We start from the raw sequence: 10698 nt of genomic DNA, 5'->3' as shown, positions 1-10698 counted from the left end.
TTTTATAAGACTTGCCTTGGTCATGGTGTCTGTTCACAGCAGTAAAACCCTAACCAAGACACTAATGTTATTTTATTTATTATTATGATGTATGTGTGTGTATAATTATGTGAGGAGGGTGTACACATGGTTTGCACAGCAGTCATGGGGAGGTCACAGGGCTGTGGAATTGTTTTACCTTTTCACCTTCACATTCTAGGCACTGAACTCACTTGCAATGAGAAGTGCTTTATCTGTGGAGCCATCTTGTGGGACACCCACACTCCCACACTTTTAAGCTAAGGCCTTTGTAAGAGGAAACTTTGTAGCCATGAGTGCCTACACTGAAAAATTAGAGAGCTATAAAATAACAGCTTAGAAAAACAAGGGCAAGCCAAGTCCCAAAGCACCAGGCAGCAGGAAACAATAAAGACTGGCACAGAAATTAATACAATGCAGAGTAAAGCAGTGATGCATAGAATCTATTAAATAAAAAGTTGGTTGTTTTAAACGATAAACAAGATTAGCAGTTTCCTAGCCAAGCAGACCTCAGATGAAAGGAAAGAGAGAGAAAACTGAAATTAATAAAATTAGGTTAACATGTTGCTGGCCACATCTGTGGCAGAGGATGACCTTGTAGGACATCAGTGGGAGAAGAGGCCTGGCCTGAGGATGTTTGATGCCCCAGTGTAGGGGAATGCCAGGGTGGGAGGACATGAGTGAGTGGGTGGGGGAGCACCCTCATAGAGGCAGGGGGAGGGGGATGGGATAGGGAGTTTCCGGAGGGGGAACTGGGAAAGGGGATGACATTTGAAATGTAAATAAAGAAAATATCCAATAAAAAAAAGAAAAAGGAAAAAATTGTGTTAAAAAGGGCAAAGTTACAACAAATTCCAACAAAATCTAGAGGAACTTTGAGGAACACTTAAAAATTACCTAGACACATATAACTTGGAAAAAAAATCAATAAATAGACTCAGGAGAAGCAATGACACAAAGGCAATAATAAAAGCCTCTATAGAAGAAAAAGCCTAGAGTCGTCTACATTTTTATGAAAGAGCTAACACCAGTACTACTACTACTCCAAAGTATTCCACAAGACAGAAAGGGGAAGAACGTTTATGATGATGGTATTGTCCTTCTGCCAGTAAGAAGCATTCCTCCATGGCTTCTTTATCAGGTCCTGCCTGCTTAGAGTTCCTGTCCATGGGAGAAAGTCCCATGGGCTATTGAGGAAACGTGTACATTTCTTTTGGCTGGTATATTCTGTGACTATTTGTTAGGTTCATTTTAATTCTGCTTTCTTTGATGTGAGATTGTAAATGAAATAAACTCTTTCCTCCCCAAAGATGCTTTTGGCCACAGTATTTTATTACAGCAGTAGAAACCCTAATTAAGACAGATGCTCACGTTCAGCAGTGTTATTCAATGTGGTTCTGGGAGTTTTAGCTGGAGTACAAAATACATGGGATTAAATTCAGAATATAGAAACAAACAAGCCTGTAACAACCAGAGGCTGAACCATTAAGTGAAAGCTGCTCAGGGTTGGATGATTGACTGCTGAATCATACCAAACTTCCATGAAGACCTGATAGTATACCTCTCATACTTTCCTATAAAACAGAAAAGGAAGGAACACTCCAAACCCATTCTACAAAGCCTGTATTACCCTGATACCAAAAATGGGATAAAGACACTATAATAAATATGGGCTAATTTCCATGTTGAACATAGTTACAAAAATCATTAAAATATAAACTTAAAACATAAGAATCTATGCATGTAAATATAACCTCAATGAAGCTGTCACAAAAAAAAGAAAAGAAAAGAAAGGAAAAGAAAAGAAAAGAAAAGAAAAGAAAAGAAAAGAAAGTCAGGGATTGGTGATATAGCTTGGTGGTAGACTGCTTGTCCAGTGCTCCCAAGACCTGAGGTTTGACCCTTAGCATTGCAGTAAAGAAATAGATGAGGCTGGAGAAATGGTTCAGGAGTTAAGAGTTTATGCTGGAGAGAGGGAGAGAGGGAGAGAGGGAGAGAGGGAGAGAGGGAGGAGGAAGAGGAGGAGGAAGGAAGGGAGGGAACACTGAAACAGCATTAGTGGAGGTGAGAGGTAGACACAGAACCTATAGCCCCCACCCCAACCTGCTCCATTATATACTCCCAATTATTCTCTCTGAGACCGAAAATAAATATGTAGAAAAATTTCTGTACAGGTTCCTGGTGAAAATGGGGGAAGGGATACTGTCTCTTCCTGGAGCCTACTCCCCACAAATTTTTACAACCCATGTTCATGGCTCAAAAACACAATTTGAACGCCTTTAATCCCAGCACTTGGGAGGCAGAGGCAGGCGGATTTCTGAGTTCGAGGCCAGCCTGGTCTACAGAGTGAGTTCCAGGACAGCGAGGGCTACACAGAGAAACCCTGTCTCGAAACAAAACAAAACAAAGCAAAACAAAACAAAACAAAACAAAACAAAACAAAACAAGACAAAATGAAAAGGCAGCGCTGGGCCACAACCCTGCCCTAGTCTGTGCAGAAGGCTGGCAGCTACACCAGGCTGAGTCGGCAGTCCACGCTGGAGTTGTCCGGCCCGTGTAGGACAGGCCCAACTCGGCCTTCAGATAGGTGACCGGCAGCGCAGGGTGGAAGGTTTTGATCTCGGCCTTGAGGGCAGTCTTGTGCTCCCGGTCTGCAAACTTGTCCACAGGTAGCCAGACATGTAAGATGCTTGGCAATAGAGCCTGAGGAAGCCCAGGGCCTAGGCTGCCCTCAGCGCCAAAGCATGCGACTTGCAGGGGTCTGCCTTTATCTGCCTTGTGAGGTGTGCCACCTGACTCTGCGTGCTGGCCCATCCCATGCTGGGGAGGGGGGCAGCAGAAAGAAGACATGCTGTCCAGCCAGCACCCGCCTACAGAGGGGCATCAGCCAGCCACATCCATTGCTTCCCCTGCTTCTTCATAGACTCTTCCTGCCCAGCCATTGGGGCCTCAGTGTTTGGGGTGAGGGGAGCCACTTAAAGACTATGCCCCACCTTCAGCTCCTCACCCCAGAAACTCCAGCCAGAACCACCAACACAACCAGACCTGCCACACTGCACTGAGGACTCCAAGGCCTTTGCGGGACCATGCTGGCCGGGCTGCCTCGTCTGACTCAAGTTGTATTGTCTCCTTGTCCCTTCCTCCCTCTGCCCCAATGTTTCTTCTGATTTTTTTCTTTCTCCCTCCTCGTCCCTCCCATTCCCTGGTTCAACACAGGCAAAATGGTTACCCCGCCCCCTTCTTTCCTCCCCTCTGCCTTCATGGATCACCAGACGACATGTTTCCTTCTCTTTTCTCACTGTGTGTGTTTATTTAAGTTAGTTTTCTTCCTTCTCCCCTTTTCTTTTTATGCATCCCCCCTTTCTGCCATGTAACTGGAGGATGTGCTATGAGGTTGCAAACAGCTGGACTGTCGGCTGTTTTTTTTTTCCAGATGCCTCCCTGCCTCCCCTCTCTACTTCTTCCCTCCCCTTCCTTCATTCTCCTTGAGCATCGAGTACAGTACATTTTGGAAAATGAGAGAGAGAAAGAGAGAGAGAGAGAGAGAGAGAGAGAGAGAGAGNAGAGAGAGAGAGAGAGAGAGAAGAGAGAGAGAGAGAGAGAGAGAGAGAGAGAGAGAGAGAGAGAAGATTGATTTTCATGCTGCTCTTGCAGAGGACCCAAAAGTAGTTTCCCCGCATCCCTAACAGGTAGCCTGTAGCTCCAGCTCCAGGGGATCTGATGCCCTCTTCTGGCCTCTGTGGGTACCCACACATATGTAAGCTGTATATACATACACAGCAACACACATATACACATAAATAGAATAAAAATCTTTTAAAAATTGGTTAAAGTAAGAGGTTAAGGGTTGGCATGGTGGTACATGCCTTTAATTCCAGGACTTGGGAGGTAGAGGCAGGCTTAAATTCTATGAGTTTACAGCCAATCTGGCCTATGTAGTGAGTTTCAGGCCAGCCAGGGCAACAGAGTTAGACCATGTTTCAAAACAAAACAAATCCACCCCTAATAAATGCTAGAAAGAAGTTTCTCTAAGGGTTCTTGGTGCTGCATGTCTGCAATCCTTGTACTTAGGAGACTGGTAGGGGTAGTTCAGTGATAGAGATTATAAGGCACTGTCTACAAATTTATAAGAGAAAGATGGAACTAAGAACTTTATATTGTGTCTAGATACTTATTTGAATATAGCCAAATAATGATGTGGTTTCTTTGGAGACTTAGTTATGTCATGTGATGTTTTGCTGAAGCAGACACAGGTGAGAGGATGTTTTGCTGAAGTAGACCCATGAAACAATATGTGATAATTAGAAAGAGTATAAATATAACCCCACAGACAGAGTAACGAGGCTTTTGCATTGCACCATGTCGCTGATCTTCGCTTGTCATGACTTCATAGGGAATAACTTGCCAAGGAATTTCTCGTGATATTCTGGCTGTTCCTTGCCACTTCTGAAGATTCATGCTGACAATGAAGATTGGAATAGCCCCAAAGCACTATTTCTAAACAGGTGATCTCCATTTCCTATTAACTTTTCTTTTTCCCTACCTCTGGTAGGTAGGATAGAAAGGAGGTTGAAGGATTAAAGAACCCTAATTAAAGTAGGTTTTGAAAAATCTAAGCCTTCAAAATAACAAGGATTTAAATGAATTCTACAATGGAAACTTTAGGAGGAAAAGACAAGGTACAATCAGAGTCAACTTAAACACAAGCCAAGATCAAACGATATGGACAACATGTTTCAAGACAAAAAATAAACACAAACGGAGGAAGATAATTTTTACTTATCTGTCTGTCTGTCTGTCTATCTATCTATCTATCTATCTATCTATCTATCTATTTTAGAGACAAGGGGTGTGTGACACTTCCTTTGTCCCCACCTCTTCCTGCTGACTTGGTCGTCTCTATTTCTGGTGTTAGGATAGGTGTTAACACTGTGCTGTTTGTCAGGAACAAGGACCTCCAAAATCCTAGTAGTTCAGCAGTACAAATCATCCTTGTGCATGACATGTGTTTAACGCAGATTTTCCAGGGCTTTATTTCAGTTCTCTTATTCAGCCTTTATAGGGAACCTTTTTACAGCCACCATCACAGGGATACCTGGTCCTCACTGCTCTGAAGGTTTTGATCCAAGGGATTTGAGGCCAGACTGATAACACAGATTGTTGGAGGCTCACACTGATAACAAGCGCTTCAGTCCCAGAAGTAAATCTTATTACTTTCCAGACAAATTGCAGTGTCTTAACTGCAAGGTGGCAAGAAAGCATAATCTTTTAATGTCTCTGACAGATTTAGATGTAGCTGGGCTCTAGAAGGTTCTGCTGTGGCAAGAGCCTGAGATCCTGCTGTTCTATCTATACTCCCTGAATGGGAAGCTCATCATCAAAGTGTAAGAAAGAGATCAGGAAAGGTTGAGTTCTTGTGCCTCTAATGGTGTTGAAAAGATTCTCAGTGTTTCAGAGAACTAAGCCAGCAGCACAGAGCCAGTGGGGGTGAGCTTTACAGTCTTCTGTGTGTTATAGGAAACCTTGTTCTCAAAGGGCCTAGAAAGACACAGTGACTGTAAAAATAATGTGATCAATATGCTAAGAATCACTCCATGGAAGAAAACTGACTTTCCCTCACCCAGCATCAATCAAAAGCCAATAGCTTCTTATCTAGGAGCGAGGCTTTGTGTCTACCTCCTATCCTCCATGATGAGATTATGGGAAGACACAGTGCTTTGCCTCTGTTCTCCACATCTGCCTATAGATGCCTACCTTGATTTCAGTTTAGGCTCAACTGACTCCATTGATGTGGGGCTGTGGAGGCAGAATCTTGGGAAAGGGGATAGCCATGTAGTATAGTGAAGCATCCACTTCTACCTAGGTGTCCTTTAGACAGTTCAACTGAAACTTGTCTTGACTCACAAGTCATTTCTTCAAGTCTATGGGTGTCCCCTTTCACCAATGCAGGCATACGCTATTGAAAGGTAGAGCCTGCGTTCCTCCTCTGTCTTCACACACTGGAAGTAAGTAAGATCAGAATGTAAAGAGTGGCTCTCATCTTTATAGATGCCACAGGGAAGGCTGCTCTTGCTGCAGGAATGAGTTAGTAGCAGGTACAAAGGAGGCCTGGCTGAGACTGAGCACTGCTGTGCTTTGTACCTGGATGGACTTCACACACACTGGGCACTCTAGTCCTGTGCTCTTGGCACCTCTATCCTTCCTACTCCTGTGCTTGCTCATACACATATGGACTCATGCCCAGACCTTGCTCCTGTCTGCTGGAGAACCACCCCCCTGCACACATTCTTTACATGCCTCACCCATTAGCCTCAATCGAGATAACCTTCAGACTCAGGGAGCAGAGTGTTGGATGGGGCCTGGGAAGACAATGCATGCATGCACGCGCACACACGTTTGTGTGTGTGTGTGTGTGTATGTGTGTGTGTGTGTGTAACCCAGGGCCTCATGTGTACTATGCAGGTGCTCTACCACAACCCTTTCATTTGTTTTTAGATAGTTTTTTTTTTTTTTTCATTTCTTGTGAAAAACTCTATGGAGGCTGGCAGGGAAGTCATCATTATTCTTGTTTTCTAGATGAGCAAACTTGGGCTTCAAGTAAGGAAAAGGTGAGCGTAGAGTCTTGGATAGCTCATTTCTGGCTCAGAGATCTTGCTATTGCCTGGCATAGCTAAGCCAAGAATCACTTTCTAGGAGGTCCTGGTTTCTAGGTCAGGTAAGCAGCCAGCACTTCAGGGAGATGTTGCTGGGTGGCTGAGTTAGGATTCTGTTTGCTTTGCTTAGGAAACGGTGGGGCAGTCAGAGAGCAGAGGCCTATGAACTGCCATGAGAAGGGAAGGAGGGACGTTGTTTCGCAGCCCAGGAATTCCAGTCAGGAATGAAAACCTTTCCACCTGCTGCTGCCCAAAGTGCCTAACGCCGTCATGGAATTTGCGTGCAGACAGTTAGGTTGGACTTTGGAAACAGAGGATGAAAAACGAGTTTCCTTCTCTGTGTTCACAGAGGCCAGCCAAGAGCCAGATCCAGAGCTGGAGCCAGGCCTCAGATCATAAAGTGAACAACAGAACCAGCCAGTTATTGGTTTCAAGTCTGACTACCTCCACTTGTAAGGACTTTGGAACTTGGAGAGGCTCCCCTATGCTCTATAAACCAGCAAAAAAAATTAGACTTGTGGTTGTCAAGACCCCTGATTAAACAGCAGATACACTCAAAGGTGGAGTGGGAGGCTCAAAATGCTGCTCAGAATCTAGTTAGAAAACTGGTTAGTCTACTCCTTCCATTGTGTCTAGGAAGAACGGTCCAATTAAGGCCTATCTATAGTCTAGAGGTGGTGTTAGGTAAGCAGTATCTACATACTAGGAGCCTTAGAATTGGGGACTGAGACCTTTAAGAGATACAACTTCCCTTGGGCCTGGGGCCAGTCCATAGCTTACTTCCATAAAAAGGCTATGGCTTGTGTTTTAGTTACTTTTATCTTTTGTTGGGGGCTAATTGCTATTGTCAGGGTATTGGGATGTGTTCCTTTGGGAGATGGATGGGTCATAAGGACTCCACTGTCATGAGTAGACTTGTACAGTGGGTTTGACTCCTCTTGCTTTCTCTCATACAGACTTTCTCTACCCTTCTGTCTTAGGGTTTTATTGCTGCAAAGAGACACCATGACTGGGACAACTTTTAGAAAAGAAAACATTTAATTGGGGCCGGCTTACAGTTTTAGAAGTTCATTCCATTATCATCATGGCAGGAAGCATGGCAGTGTGCAAGCAGCCAGGAGGAGACTCTCTTCCAAACTGAGTAGAGCCTGAGTACGAGGCCTCAAAGCTCACTTACACAGTGACACACTTCCTCCAATAAGGCCATGCCTCCTAATAGTGTCACTTCCTATGGTCAAGCCTTCAATCACATGCATCTATGGGGGTCACACCTATTCAAGCCACCACCCCTTCTATAGAGTAATGCTGTAAAAGACCCTCACCAGATTCTGCCCCTTGGTCTTGAACTTCCCTGCCTCTAGTACTATGAGTCTATATATTTCTTCCTTTATTATTTTGGTCTTGGAAGTAGTTTCATGGGCCCCTACTTAATCACATTTAAATAGGATCTTTGTATTAATTCTTTGAGAATTTCTTAAGATATATTTTGTCTATATTCACTCTCGTTCTTCCCCCCAAATCTTCCCAGATTAACTTCTAATTCCCCACATCTTACATTACCCCCCCTTTATAACCCACTGAATCCAGTTTGTGTCGCATGTGTATTTATTGGTGCTGGGTCATCCACTGGAGAATGATAACCTACCAGGAGCCACACCCTTAAAGAAAAGTGGCTAACCCTCTCCCAGAAGCTATCAACTGTCAAAGGCTCCTAATTAAGAGTTAGGGAGGGGCATGTGAGCCTTCCCTTTCCATTCCAGAATATTGATAGACTTGATCTTGTGGAAATAATATATTTTTGTCTGCTATAAATTGTCCAGTCTGTAAGGGTTCTACCACAGCAGAAACTACGTGTCCTAGGACACTGGTCCTCTAATCCAGGTTTGACCTCATGGGAGCCAAAAATATACCATGAAGTCTCAACAAATCACTTATTTTTACTTTTGGCTTATCTACCAATGAATTATGGGACAAAAGGCATGCCTGGCTATCTTTCTGGTTCTCAATTGCCTTGTCTGTTAAATGGACATACTGCTAATATGCGTCCCAGAGCTGCCAGGAGGGTGAAAATGTTTTATAAATCATAAAGCCTGGTGCAGACATGAGGATTTAATGTCATTATCACCATGTGATCTTCTGGCTCTAGAGAGAGCAAGGAAATGTCAATATAGAGGGGAGATCCAAAGATGTTTATTTTACTCTAGATGATCTCTAAGGAGGAGAAATGTATGATAGGGGGGAGGCAGACCTCTCTCAATGATGTATAGTCTCCTGGGTGTATGTTCCCTTGTCCTCTTGGTGGGAGGTGCCAAGTAAGCCCGTCAGCTTTGGCTATAACTCCTTTTGGATGTCATCTGCAGCTGTTTGATTGCCTGGTTGGAATTTGAATAGGCAAATAAAACTAAGTTCAGGAGGTAGAGTCCCATCAGAAACAGGTCAGCTTTACATCAGAAGGAAGATAGAATCCATAAATACTGGCAGAGCCAACAATCAGCTCAGCTATAGAAGAAGCAATGCAGAGGCCAGAAGAAGTGTTTGACAAAGAAGCAAGCAAGCAGATCTGGGTTGGCTCTACTCCTGACTAGCCAGGACATCTTGCATGAGTCTTGGGGTTTTATGTTCATTATCAAATGAGAGTATGTGAAAAGCTTTCCTAACACATAAGGCAGTGTATATATGGAGCATATTATTTATATTGTTTAATGGCCCATTTCCCCCAAATTGCTGTTCCCTAAAATCAAAACACTTGCCTCAGGAAGGAGCAGGAGGGTCTGGAACCTCATCTGGTAGACAGTAGGTAAGCAAAAGGTCACATGTACAAGAACAGACTCTGGGAAGATTCTTAGGCCCCTACCAATGGTGTAAAAGAGAGTCAGAGTTGTTGGATGTGGAGATTCTGACTAGCCAACCTGCAGAAAGAAAGATGTTCAAACCGCAATCTGGAGCCCTCCAGGCTTCTGATAGTTCAGAGGTGCAATTCTCCAGAGTCATCTGGAGTAGGGTTTTTGGTGATGGATTTGCTTTTTAGTTATTTCTGCTCCTTGTAAGTAACTATGTTCCTGTTAGTAGCCACAATAAGAATTCACAAATTTACAAAATTGGATATTGATACAATGGCCACTTTGATCTGGGCTCCCTTTCTGGGGTGAATAGATGGGTGACAGACAACAGACAGACGTCACACAGCAACAGTATGATGCATTTCAATGTAGACAACTGGTATATTTGTTATTCTATTTTAAAATGTGATTTCTTTTTTAGTTGTAAAGGGGATCAAGTATATGTCATTCCATTTACTGGATAAACAATTGGAAATGAAGGATCTGTTGTTGTTTTTTTTTAAAAATCAGTTTATGTTTTTATCTGATTATGTATTTACATACCCACTTTTGAAGAACTGACTTATTCAGTAGGAGGGGAACTCAAAATCTCTGCTCTGGTACTGATTTTTCTTTTTAGTGCAATAGAAATGTTCTAGAATTAGTGGCTGATGGTGATTTTACAATACTACAACTATTCTTTTAAAAATAGCGAAAAGCGCTGGGCATGGTGGTGCATGCCTTTAATCCCAACACTCGGGAGGCAGAGGTAGGCAGATTTCTGAGTTCGAGGCCAGCTTGGTCTACAAAGTGAGTTCCAGGACAGCCAGGGCTACACAGAGAAACCCTGTCTCGAAAAAAAAAAAAAAACCCAAACCAAAACAAACCAAACCAAAACAAAACAAAACAAACAAACAAAAAAAAAGCGAAAAGCTTTAAAATGGTCACTTTTATCTTAATTAAACAAGTGCAAATGGACAACTTCACAAACAAATTCTGATTGGAAGTCAAGCTGACAATTCTGGAATGATAACAGGCCCAGGGTTGGTGAAGAGTGAGTGTGGAGAACTATCAGTGTGTAGGGTCAGGGGAGGGAGAGGAAATGGGGAAGAGAAGAGAATCAAAGCATGGGCACCTTGCAGAAGTACTCAAGGTATAATAGTGTGGTAAAAATTTCCAGTGCATTTGTTTTGGAATCTCAGCTATTG

The sequence above is a fragment of the Mus caroli genome, chromosome X, assembly GCF_900094665.2.
Source record: "Mus caroli chromosome X, CAROLI_EIJ_v1.1, whole genome shotgun sequence".
NCBI classification, from domain to species: Eukaryota; Metazoa; Chordata; class Mammalia; order Rodentia; family Muridae; genus Mus; species Mus caroli.
Note: the sequence above shows the minus strand (reverse complement) of the source record.